Source organism: Herpailurus yagouaroundi, unplaced genomic scaffold, assembly GCF_014898765.1.
Source record: "Herpailurus yagouaroundi ecotype Mexico unplaced genomic scaffold, PumYag 197, whole genome shotgun sequence".
Taxonomy (NCBI): Eukaryota; Metazoa; Chordata; class Mammalia; order Carnivora; family Felidae; genus Herpailurus; species Herpailurus yagouaroundi.
This window is the reverse complement of record NW_024412428.1, coordinates 3,369,419-3,383,112: the sequence shown is the minus strand read 5'-3', so window position 1 is coordinate 3,383,112 and position 13,694 is coordinate 3,369,419. Positions and strand designations below refer to the sequence as shown.

General features: G+C 48.2%; 1 protein-coding gene across 3 annotated transcripts in view; it reads left to right on the top strand.

Moving 5' to 3' along the window:
- Nucleotides 1–13,694, top strand: part of SACS (sacsin molecular chaperone) — an 86,764-nt gene that overhangs the window by 30,515 nt on the left and 42,555 nt on the right. The window lies entirely within an intron of this gene.

Here is a 13,694-nt window from a genome sequence, read left to right as displayed (position 1 = left end):
TCTGGAGCCACAGAAATATTTATACATGAAAAACGTTCCTCTATTTAGATAGCATAAGACGTCCCTGGGAGTCTTTTTTTTTTTTTTTTTTTTTTTCTCCAGGATAAACATCTCTAGTTCTGTCAGTAACAACCCCGTATGGGGATGTGGACAGTGATTAAAAACCCAGGTTTGGGGTTCACTTCGAGTGGGGTTAGATGTTGGCCCTGTGTGTGGTCTTGGGCAGTTATGACCTTTTTGAATCTTTCATCATCCTTTGGAATAAAATAGTAATAAAAATGCCTCATAGAGTTTTAGTGAAGATTTAAATAAGCACTTGGTGGCTGGTAAGTACTTAATTAATGGCAGGGATTATTATTAGACCTTGTTTTGAGTTTCTCACCATCGTCATTGCTACTGAAAATGAGCAGCTATCCTCGAGATACGACTTCAGGGGGAATCGGGTGACTAAACTTCCCCAAAGATGAACCCAGTTCCCACCCAGCAGCAGAAATGAAGAGTCCCCTGTTAAAATACAAATATACTTGGGAGGGAGGTGTTAGCTATGGGAATAGCCTGTCATTGCCCTCCCGTGAGAAGAAGCAAGCGGTGATCAAAGGACAGCTCCTGGCCCCTGAGAGTGGTGGGAGTGTGCTGGTGATAGTTATTCTGTCTGCACTGTCCTTCCTCGGGAAGGTCTGAAGAGGTGGAAAGACAAATCATTTCTACAAACACGCACAGACAAATGAGGATGCGGGGGAAGGGAATGCCAGGACCACCTTCGACTGGGACTTTGTTCACGCGCAGGAAAGATGTAGAGGACCTGAAGTGTGCCCTAACTGGGCCGTAAGCCACCACCGGTGTCTTCGATAGATCTGCCTGGAAGCTGAACTCTGCGGTGTGCGTGGGCACGAACATAATGGGGGAAGAAAGAACAAAACGAAACAGATTTCATTCCAGATATAAAATCCACCAGGAGTGCAGTCTCTTTCCTGACTGGCTCACGAACCATGGTGCTGGTCCAGGAAAGCCCCGTCAATGTTGATTTTGGCCATTCAGATGCCCAAGCAAGAGAGAAGCGTGAAGGGAAAGACTGGGGGTGAGAAAAAGAAAAGGGGGGTGGAGGCCGCCATCTTGCAATTTCTGCCTGATTGCTGCTCCCGGGAGGTGACAAGCCCCCTAGGCAGGAACGTGCTCTTTTAGCCTGATACCAGTGCCCGGGGCACCGTGGATGCTACGCTTCTTTTCAGATGAATAAATGAGCACCTCCCAGGTGCCCCATTTCACCCGACAGTAACCTGACAATCAGTCCAGTGGGCAGGTGGGAAAGTGAGCTCCGACGCGTGTCAATCCCCCCGGGCTGGCAGGTGTGAGGTAGGGGGGTGGGGGAGGCTCACCCTCAATTCACTGCCCCCACACGAGGGGCAGAGGATGGAGAAGGGCAGAAAGTGAAGGACAACAACGCGGGAAAACAAAGGACAAGTAGAAGAAGGAAAGCCAACTGACCGGAAGAAGAACCGTAGGCGGGAGAGGCAGAAAAAAGGAAGAAATGAACTGTGGTATTTGTTGCCCTTACCATTTCCTTTTCTGTGTTCAACTTGTTTAGTTTTAATTTTTTTTTTTCAACGTTTATTTATTTTGGGGACAGAGAGAGACAGAGCATGAACGGGGGAGGGGCAGAGAGAGAGGGAGACACAGCATCGGAAACAGGCTCCAGGCTCCGAGCCATCAGCCCAGAGCCCGACGCGGGGCTCGAACTCCCGGACCGCGAGATCGTGACCTGGCTGAAGTCGGACGCTTAACCGACTGTGCCACCCAGGCGCCCCTCAACTTGTTTAGTTTTATAAGGGGATAGCTTTGTATCAAGAATTTCCTGCTATCGTGTCTGGGGCTGAGACTCCATTCAAAGTTTCTAATTATTAACAAGCAGCACATTTATATCAACGTGCATACTGCTCTAGTCGGCTCACGCTGCCTCCGTGCTTTCTACAAAATGTTCCAGGAGAGGATGTTTAACCAGAGGTCACCATGGAAGGAAGAGCGATTCAGAATTGAGAGGAATTCACATGTGGTTCTAGTCGTCCTCAAAATGGTGAATGTAGCTCAAGCTGTGTCATCTCTGACATCCAGGGGGCCGAGTCCTTTTATTTTATTTTTCCTTTCTAATGCGACGTCCGTTTGGGTCAGTCAACGGGTGTATGTACGCGTGACTGCACACAAGGCCCCTACTGGTTAATTTTGCTTTGGCAAAGCTGGTTGTGAATCACCTAGGATTTTTGGCAACCCGGCAACTAGCCCTTATTCCCATTAGCGGTATGGATGCAAAAGCATCAGGGAAAGAAAGCCTGGACCAGCCGATTTTCTCATCGTTCTGACGGCACTTTGGGGAATTCGTAGTACCCTCATTGGAAGCAGAACAGGCAGGAATGTTAATTCAGAAGCATGACCTCATTTCCCAGAGCACGTCCAATGTAACTAAAAATAGAAGGCAAGCAATTGTGTCTACAGCGGCACAAAAAAAGGGAAGTTTTGTCATTTGTCTGACTTGTTGGGCCTCACGTGGGGCTGGATAAATTCTGCCTGAGCCACCTGCAGTGCCGGCTGAAGACCTCCTTTTCCCTTAGAGAGGTTACTCTGCATAAGGCTTTGAAAGTGGAGCTCAGGACCCCGGTGCCCTGACCTCGCGAGCTCGGGGAGGAGACGCAAATGACGTGAGGGATGGAGAAGGTAGAAGACAGGCTCGTGGCTGTGCTGCCTTGTGAAGCATCGGGCTCCCTGAAGAAGGTGGGGTCCGAAGGTGGAGTGGACATGGAGGGGGGAAGGAGGCTACACGAAGGGCCCAGAGGGTTAATTTGAGGAGGCTGGAGCGCGGCGTGGCGAGGTAGGTGGGAGGTGGGGGAAGTCACCAGGAGCCAGTGAGAGGTGAGGGCGAGAAGGAGAACTTGGATGAGCCGACAGGGAGTTTGCGTCGTGTCTTGTTTGTGCGTGTCTTCGGCACAGAGCCGTCTGTTCTGACCGTTCTGGAAAGCGACGGAGACCATCTCGAGAAGACAGTTCGATAAACCACCGGGAAGGTCAAGGTAGCTGCATTAAAGAATTTTTGTGCCCAGAGGGATTCTACACGCGGCGGTACAGCGATGTATTCCATCAACTGCAATGCTCGTATTAGTTTTCTTCGGAAGCTGAAATTCACCTACCGGACAGTTCACCACTTGAAAGGGTCCAATTCAGTGGCTTCTAGGATGCTCACCAGGATGTGTCACTATTCCAGACCATTTTCAGCATCCCCCAGAGAAGCCCGTTGGCCATGACTCCTGACCGCCCCCCTCCCCAGCTCCTGACAACCTGCTGTGTCTGTGGGTTTGCTGCCTCTGGACGTTTCATACAAACGGAAGCCTGTAACGTGTGGTCCTGAGTGCTCGGCTCATTTCGCTGAGGATGCTGTGTTCCAGGAGTGGACAGATTTTTCAGCACAAGATGGGAGCTGTGGGGGGGGGTGGGTGCAAACTGGCGGTGGAGGGCTCGCTCTAGCTGAGGCTGAGACAGTACACGTTGCGGTATCGGGGAGCGAAGAGTGTCGTTTAGTGATACACCCACTGCAGGGGGTTGTTAACGTGCCCCGGGGCTTTGGGACTCCCTCCCTTCCGGTGGGACTGGCACGGGGGCAGGCGCAGGACGTGTCTGCAGACGGGAAGGGACTCTGGGGCCCCTAGGAGGACCTAGGGAGAGCACGATGCAAGAGCCGGCAGTGTCTGGTGCGACAAAACCGGTCTCTCCTACAGAGATGCGTCTCTTAGGAACGTCTCTCAGCGAGAGTCATCAGGATGTACGTTCTCCACCTTAAACCCCAGGCACAGGTTTCCTGAATGCTTCCGCTGTGGGTTCTCACGCAGACGCGAGAATCTCCATCAAGGGAGTAAAACGTGAAGGTGACCTTGTCCTCCCCATCCGCTGGTGGTTACGCATCCTGGGAAGGAAGCCAAAGTGGCAGAACCTGTCCTGCTAAGTGACCTGTGAGTTGGGGTCAGCTGGCACCTGCAGAGTGAGTGTGGGACAGCAGGTCACGGGCTCCCTGGGGCACAGTGGAGAGCTGCTGGCCAGAGGGGTGCGGCCGGGGGACAGCCACCGCATAAGGCAGGACATGGTCAGAGCCATGCCCCAGCTGTGGCTGCAGTGAGCCTGGCGGTGCCGGAGCCCTGGGGGCAGGGGCTGGAAGCCAAGCTCGGAACGAGGGTGGGGGGTGTGGGGGAACAGATACCCCGGGCATCGGCCCGGGGTCCAGGATGCCCGTAGAGCGAGCGTTCGTCCATTCGTATGTTCAACAATATTTCCCGAGTGCCTGTGGCATGGCTGAACCCCTCTCATGCTGAGAAGAGAGCACTGAATTCAACCGACGATGGCTTTGCTCTCACGGAGTGGACAACACATTGGGCTGAGATAGATACCGAACGGATAAACTACTAAGTATGTAGCAGATGGTCATGGGTGCTGTAGAGAGGGATCAAGGGGGGGGGGGGGCATGGGGCGTGTTGCTATTTTGTACAGGGTGTTTGGGAAGGCATCCTGAGAAAGAGGACGTTTGAGTGCAGACAGAAAGGGGGTGAGGGAGTAAGAAATGACATCTGCACGAAGATCACGCCGAACCGGGGGGACAGCATGTGCAAAGACCCTGGGGCAGGGAGTGTGGCTCCGTGTTCAGGACTGAAGGGTGCCGAGGGCTGCGGTGGAATGAGCAAGAGGGAGAGGAAGCAGGGGCTAGCGGGACAACGAGCGAGGAGGAGACGAGCCCGGGGACAGGGGGCTTGACCACTAAGGCCTTGCTCGCCGAGGACCCTCACTTTACCTTTCAGTGACGTGGGAAGCCATCGGTACAGGAATTTCCATCTGCAGCCCACCATTTTATCTGGACTTTGCCCCTGTGTTTGGTAGCTACACCTTCCCCAGGACCCTGACCGCCACCTGCGATCCTCTGTCACGTTTGTATTCGGACTTTGGGTCGTCATTTCCCGCGCAGTCACGTGCTGAGCGCAAAATTGTCAAAACAGAATTTGTACATGAGTGGATGTTTCTAGAAAGGTGTAGGAGCGGGAAGAGGAGGAGGCTGATGATACTACCAGAGCAGCTGGGTGGCGGGAGGGCCGGAGGCGGTAGCGGGGGAAGGGTGGGGGTGCCCTAAGAAAGCAGAAAGGCAGAGCGGGGGGAACGCCCACGAGCCTGACTTGGGCCAAGGTCTTACCATGACCTTGAAGGGCCAGCCTGACAAAATCGGACAGAAGGCTGCGCTGGAAGGGGCTTATCACACCGAGCCGGGTCGGTAACTACAGGGGTAAGGAAGAGAAGAAGGAAGGAAGGCTCCAGAGGGAAGAAGGGTCTAGACAGGAGCCTGCAGACGTGCGGCTTTCTGCCAGCGGAGGTAACAGCGTTATCAACAACGCCGTCTAGCCCGGATGTCATGGGTCTGGGTGCCACCTGCCACCTTTCCCCTGTTTGCTGGGACATCCTGCCACAACCGCACTGGGCGTCTTAGGTCGTGTGGGAGATGAGCAGGGAGGTAAGTTTCCTCCCTTCACTTGCTCAGTGTCTCTGGGTACAGACAGTGGGGAGTCCTGCTTCCATCAGTGATGACCGTGCATTAGGATTCAGTTGCACAGAGACTCACGGCATGTTAAACAGCAGGAGCGGCTGTCTTCCACACGCCCAAACATACACACTCACCACTGCACACACAACGTGGTGCACCCACCGGCCGCTTGTACGAAAATTGACAAAGACGAAGTGCTTCGCCTTGAAGTCTCACTGAGTGAATTTAAAACCAATGTTAAGGGGCGCCTGGGTGGCTCAGTCGGTTGAGCATCCCACTTTAGCTCAGGTCACGATCTTGGGGTTCGTGAGTTCGAGCTCCCCGTCGGGCTCTGTGCTGATGGCTCAGAACCTGGAGCCTGCTTCAGATGCTGTGTCTCTCCCCGTCTCTGACCCTCCCACACTTTGCACTCTCTCTCTCTCAAAAATAAACATTAAAAAAAGATTTAAAAAATAAAACCAATATCAGGGGCACCTGGGTGGCCCAGTTGGTTAAGCTTCAGACTTCAGCTCAGGTCATGATCTCACGGTCCGTGAGTTCGAGCCCCGCATCAGGCTCTGTGCTGACAGCTCAGAGTCTGGAGCCTGCTTCAGATTCTGTGTCTCCCTCTCTCTGCCCCTCCCCTGCTCACACTCTGTCTCTGTCTCTGTCTCTCTGTCTCTCCCTCAAAGATAAATAAACATGAAAAAAAAACCCCAATATTAAATAAGGGCGCCTGGGTGGCTCAGTTGGTTGAACTCTTGATGTGGGCTCAGGTCATGATTTCATGGTTCATGCAGCCAAGCCCCGTGTCAGGCTCCGTGCTCTTAGCTTGGGATTCCCAATCTCTCTCCCTGTCCCCTACTCGCACGCATGCTGTCTTTCTCTCTCTCAAAATTAATAAATAAGCTTGAGAAAACCAATATGAAACAAAATATTCATCATTTGGATGAATACCTCATTTTAATAGTTTAATTGGCTTTAGAAGAGATACTCCATTTAGAAATTTGTAGTGGGTGAAATACTTAGGATTCTGATGAGTACTTTCTTAATTTAAAATATTTGAAGCAGAGTTATGGGAATAAGGTGAGGTGAGTTAAACAGAGTGAACTAGAGTAGCAAATTTTGTTTTTTATGGGGAAGAGATCATACACTTTGCCTTTGGGTAAGGGTTGCTTTCTCAATCACCAGCTTCATCCCGAGGCTTCCTTCTCTATGCTTTTTCACTTTGCATATTCGGTTCCGTTCTCAGATGACAGCATCCCAGCCCATGCCATGTTCCGTCCCTTGCCCACCATGTTTCATCATAGGCCTTATTTCTGCTTTGCATATTATATGTCTGTGTATTTATTTATTTTCTGCCTCCCTATTATGAATGGGAGCCTCATAGGAGCTGGTGTTTTGTTTAACTGCCATGGTTCTGGTATACTGTGGTGTTTGAATTTTGAATTGATGAATATATAATGATGCACGTCTCGCGTATATATTCTTTTGATTGACATGCTATTCATGTGTTTTTTTCTGTTGGTCTCTGTGAATGCAATTTGAATTATTCCGATGGCTGATGCGTATTGAAGGTAAAAAAGTGCTTAAAAGTAAGTGCTTCCTACCTCAGTTTGGAAAGTGTTTGGGGGACAGACGTGCCCTCATATACAATTACAAAGAGGCTCAGGACCTGTTGTGTGATCCCCTTTAGTGAGAGTATAGGGAGGGAAGAGAAGTTTGCTATCGATTTCTTTGGAGAAAGATGTTGCCAAGTGGACAGGATTAGAGGGGTTTATCTCCTTTACATTAAGCCTGGTGAACCACAGGAAGAACTTGGGACTGGGTTCAAGGCCAGTTCAGGCCTGGGGACCAAGCACTCTGAGGCAGCAGGCGGCCATCGTGGTCTCTGGCCTGCACTGCCCAAGCTTGCTGGGCAAGGGATAGGAGAGAATTTTCCATAGAACACACCTGAACTATGTGGGACAGCATCAGGTCGGGGCCTCTTCGATGCGGTTTGCTTGAGGTAAGGCCAGAACAGCAAGGAGTGGGAGGTGGTGTGGACTCAGAAGGTTGTGGAAGCAGTCCTGAGTGATCACTCAGGGGAGAGAGGCATTGCCCGCCCCCCACTCCCGCTGGGGTCCCCAGTGACAGGACTTCCCCAAGAGTCCCACGGGAGAATTGGTGAGCTTAATCACCTGCCAGACCCGTAGGGCTCAGATCCACACGGCCAACGAACAGCCCATCCTCCTGCCTTCTCCTGGCTCCACAGTTTTCGCCTCCTGGAAGGTGGGCGGCATCTGACAATGGGTCTTACTTAGCGTGGGGTGGTGATGGCAACAGAAAGAGGAAGGTGACCTTTGAATGAAGACGGAAGGTTGAAATCGTATCTAATGATTTTGCCTGGAACTTATCCCAATGAGAGAATTGAAATTCTGTTTTGTAACTTAAAATGACTTTAGGGACTGTCATTATAGAAAAGTGAACAGAAAAATCATAGGATTTACCCAAATCCCCATCCCAAGGCAGAGAAAGATTAGTTGCATGAAACACTTCTCCTACTATCCTTTCAAAAGATGTGCCTTGGTATGTCACTAATCAGGCTATGAAAAACTTACCCGTTACATCGTTTTCCAATATTTCTGTAGACACTTTGGAAATAAATTTGCCGGGACATCTGGGTGACTCAGTTGGGCGTCGGATTTCAGCCCAGGTCATGATCTTGCACAGTCTGTGATCTCGAGTCCCACATGGGGCTCTGTGCTGACAGCTCAGAGCCTGGAGCCTGCTTCGGATTCTGTGTCTCCCTCTCTCTCTGCCCCTCCCTTGCTTGCTCTCTGTCTCTGTCTCTCTCAAGATAAATAAACATTAGAAAAAATACATTTGCTATGCATATTAGAGCAATGTTGTAGATAGTGTTGTAGGCCGACCCAACAGTCACTTGCAAATCCCTATTCTCCTTCTAGAACCTTCTATTGTAGAGGCTTGGTTTTGCCCGCCTTCCTTGCAGCTAGGGGTGGCCAATGAGAAGCAGAAGTCTGTGGGAACATTCTTGTTTTTCTGATAAAAGAGGTAAAACTGTTTTCTTCCCTTTCTCCCTTTCTCCCGTCCTCCTACATTGAATATGGAAGTATTAGACCTGGATGAGCCATTCTACGACGAGGAAGGAAAGTCCCAAAACATCACTGGAATGCTACTCTTGAGATTGGTGAACAATGGCATTCCTCTAGACTTCCTGACCCGTGAGAAAAACAAACCATTATCAGTTGGGGAATCAGTTACTTGCAGCCCAAAGCATTTTGAACAGACCCCAAAACAAAACAAAACAAAGCCTGATTGGTGTTAGGAGTGAAGTTGCTATTTCCCTATATGCAGCCCGTTCATTCGTCTCAAACATCTTAGCAACAGTCACGGACTAGTATTCTGTACTAGGCCCTTGGGGTACCAAGAGGAGTGCAATGGGGCTCCCACTGCAACGAATAAAAATGAGTCATAGTTGCTAAAAAACATGATATGTGCTATAATACCAACAGCGAATACGCAGCGTACACATTATGCAGAAAGAAGGAGCCCGGAAGAGACGGGGGAAGCTGGGACAAGTAGTCAATCTTGGAGGACGACTTAGAGATTTATCAGATGGAAGGTGATGGGAAGGGGACTGCACGTAGGTGAGGACAGTGCAGGCAGGGGGCAGCGAGGCCACGTGAAGTGATTGTATTCTGTGAATATTGTAGTTTAATAGTGATAGGGCTCAGGCTCACGGAGTTGGCTCGCCCACTAACAGCTGTGCAGCTACAAGTAAGGCGTGTGGTTCCATTTTCCTTGCCTGGAAATTAAGGTTTTATGTACTTTGTAGGGTTTGGGGGGAAGATCCAATGAGCTAAGTCACATAAGGATTTTAGTAGGTGTTTGGCACATAGTAAATATTCCATAACGTTTACGTGTTACTATCATCTGGTCATGGAGACAGACAGTGGGATGGCCTCAGAGGAATTTGAGAAGGTAGACCAGGGCTCCGTTGTGATGGGCCTTATCCATGCAGGATAACTTGAACTTGATCCTACAGTCATCAGGAAATTCTTGCAGGTTCTGGAGCATAGAGGTCAACCAACAATGGCCTCCTCGTTGTCAAATCCTACGGGCACTTTATCCACTTTATCCACGTGATTGATACTGTTCTTGAAGGTTTTCATCTCACAGATAGCATTTTTTTCTTGGTTTTGTTCCTATTTTAAGTTTGCCTCCTTCCAAGTCATCCTCAGTCTTTCCAGAATGCAAATTAGATCACCTAACCTGATTCAAATCCGAAAGTGGCTCCCATTCCTCTCATGTAACTGCACATGTAGTGTAAGGATTTCATGACATCCCTGCAGATGCTCTCGGATCACATTTCTGTGCCTTTGCGTGAATCCTCCCCTCGGATCCCATCATAGGAAGCTACGTGGGATGCCTCAGCTTTATTGCTGTTTTTTTGACCCCATGATTTTAGAGGTCCTATTTCTTCTCCCTGAGAGATTTTTTTCCTTTTTCTGTTTGGCTTAAGGTTTTACTCATTTTTCTAGGACTTCACATATCCACAATATTCTCATCTTTTTATTTTCAAGCCAAACAGCCTTACGCTGACTCATTAAACAAAGGAACAATGATTTGTCACTCTTCGGTCTTTACATAACTGGTGCACATTCTCCAGAAGGGACTAATTTCTTGTTTCCCTCTGATCAAAGACATGCTATCAGGCACATTCCATTTCATAAAACCACAAAGTGTTGTTTCAGGGGAAATTAGCTCAGCCTTGAGCTACGTTTCCACACTGCAGTTGACTTGGTGAGCCGGAATAAAGCCCGGTTACTATTTCAGAACTTTTTACATTGCATTGGACTGGTGGTTTGGTTGTTACCCTGGAGAGGGTTTTCAATTACTAAGATGAGTCATTTTAGGGACTGGAAGGAACTGGAGAATTTTTATCATCCGGGAGTGATGGGGAATCTAGGGTCCAAGCCCGGCCGTCCTCTGTCATCCAGGGAAAGAGAAAGAAATAAGCACCAGGACAAATTAAAACAGGGCTCGTGAGAGACAACAGCATTGTTTTCTGCTTCTGTCCTGCTGAATCTGGCTTGTGCAATAAAATAATTTTATTTGTTCGTCTCTACAACTGAAATAGGCTGAAAGGATGGTCCCAGGACTCCCCCCCCCCTTTTTTTTATTGTGTCTGGACTCATTCTAAAAGAAGAGACTATGGTTTTGGCTTTTGCTGTTCTGAATTTTATAATATACTCCTACAGAATGAGTTAGGGCTCAGCTAGACATTTACTGGAATGCATCATTTTTACAAATTTCTTTCTCATCTTAAATAGTGGTGAAAGTTCATGAACAAAGATATTTATTGGTCTGTGCACTTCTGAAAAATTAAAATGCCCTTGTATTTATCAGTAGGGTTGAGTAGCCTAAGATATTTCTTCTCAATGGAAAATTCGGCAATTCTTAGCAATACAATTATTACAGTGATAAAAATTGGAAAAACACTGTGTACCCATAGTATTACTGTAATCATATAAAAAGCCCTTAAATTAATGGCCATAAAAATGTTGTTTGTATTGGGGTGTTAGAATTACGTATAATGTTTGAGCTTTTATCTACTTTTCTGTATTTTCCAGATATTTATTTATTCCTTTTCCTCCCTTTCTTTCTCCTCTCATTTCCTTTATGTAATTCCTTCTTCCCTTCCTTCCTTCCTTCCTTCCTTCCCTCCTTCCCTCCCTCCCTCCCTCCCTCCCTCAATACTTCCTTCCTTTCTTCATATTTACTGCACACCTATTCTGTGGGAGGACCTCTTTTAGGTTCTGGGAAGCTATCAGCAAACAGAACAGACGTCAGTTCCAACTTTGGTTTTGTGGCCAGTTGGGGCATGGGTTGGAGAGGAGAGAAATAGAGGGGAGGCAACAAGTAGGAAGGGATGACCCCAAATCCAGGTCAGAGACGATGGATGCACGGGCTACAAGTGTTGCTCTGTCCCCCTTCCTTCTCATATAACCTCCTTCTGGATAACTTCCTTCTCCTGTGTTTCATTCAGGCCTCTTCTCACATGTCATTTAGAAAGTTCTACGACCATCTTAGCTCTTTTCCTCTCTTATCTTGTCCTGCCCCAACTCCCTCCCCCCACCTTTAAATAGTACTTATCCCTACTTGGCTGCCACCATAGGAGGCATTCATATATCCTTTGTCTATTTATTAATCGGCTTCCTTCCCTAGAATGCAAGCATGAGATGTTGACTTTGTTTTGTTCATTGTTTATTCCCGTCATTTAGAAATGTGTCCATCTAGCACAGAGGAGGGGTTTAACAAATATTATCTGAATGATTAAACAAATGATTTCTAAATCTATATCCTTAGCTTTGACATCTTGTTTGAGTTCCAGATTTATATTTCCCATGCAGACTAACGCTTTAGAGTGTATCCTGAATATACTTCGAACTCCAGATGTTCGAAGATACTTACGATCAGCCCCCTTTCCCAGCCAGATCTGCTTCACTTCTTGTGAAATCCCCTCCATTAGGGGCTTTTCTTTTCCTCAAGGCTTTAACTCTGTACCACATCACGTTTGCCTGTCTCCCTAGGAGAGAGCATAAGGAAAGCAGGTAGACCCGGGGGTTATCAAAGGATTTATGCGTGGAGGATTTATCCTGGGGGATCGTGCTCACCAGCTCAGTGAGATTTTCTCCTTGGTGATATTCTAATGCATTTGCATGTACAGTGTTGTCTGATTGAGAAAGCGAATATTCATCCATTAGGGTTTTCTGGCCTCTTCTCTGATTGACTGTGTGTACTCGTTCCAAGTAGGGGAAGAGCTGCATGATTTACAGACTTTACTTTTTAAAATGTTTATTTATTTTGAGAGAGAGAGAGAGAGAGAGAGAGAGAGCGAGCATGAGAGGCAGAGAGAGAATCCCAAGCAGGCTGTGCACTCTCAACAGAGAGCCTGATGCGGGGCTCTGCCCCACCAATGGTGAGGTCATGACCAGAGCCAATATCAAGAGTCCCAGCCTTAACGGGCTGAGCTACCAGGCACCCCAGCCTTTCCTTTTTAAATGTGGCTAGAAGGAAGGGATGGAATATTCTGTATGGGTACTCTATTATTGCTGATAACTAGTTCTGAGTAATACTTTTTTGTGCAAGAGGGAGAAAAGTGATAACTGAAAAACAGTCATTAATATCATTTTTTTTTTTTTGCGCCAACACTAAAATTTAATTCTATTCCTGGTATTAAACAAGGAGCACACAAGTTTACTTCCTCAGGACATAGCCTTTGAATTGTCGCAATAGATGTTGCCTCCCTCCCATCCCCCCGCTCCTGATGTGTCTCATCCTTACCTCTGAGAAATAAGCCAGAGGAAAATAATGGTACGTTCTGAAGCTTCGTCAAGCTAGCACGCTTTCAAATTACAAGGCAACATTAGTTACTCTTGAATGATTCCATCAACTCTTTAAAAAAAAAAATTTTTTTTTAATGTTTATTAATTTTGACAGAGAGAGAGACAGAGCGTGCGTGGGGGAAGGGAAGAGAGAGAGGGAGACACAGAATCGGAAGCAGGCTCCAGGCTCCGAGCTGTCAGCACAGAGCCCGTTGCGGGGCTCGAACCCACAGGCTGTGAGATCATGACCTGAGCCGACGTTGGACGCTTAGCCGACTGAGCCACCCAGACGCCCCTCCATCGACTCTTAAGGCCTGTTTCTGATATCAAGGAGCTTGCAGGCGTCATGGGAAAACAGGCTACCAACCATAAAATATGGCCAAAATAAGTTACGTATATTTATTTCAACACGGCATAGGATATGTCTATGTATATCGTCATCTATTACTTTCAATTCCTTTCTCACTGCTCCTTCCTCCAGCAGACTGAATCACTGATCCTACTTTTGTGCCTTAAAAACAATCACGAAACCGCGAAAGGCTCTTCTTTCTGCAGCCACCACGGCGGTAGCTTGTGCCTGCGAGGCCACCAGAAGTCTTATTTGGAGACGCTGCCAGAGATGAAAAGTCATGAAAGGCGACGGAGGCGTAGGCCCCAGGAATGTCTAGTTCCGCCTCTCCCGGTCCTGTTGAACCCCGCCGGGGAAAACACACGCGCCTTCTCCGCGAGGGCTCCGCGCGGTCTATTAAGTGTTTCAAGTCCTC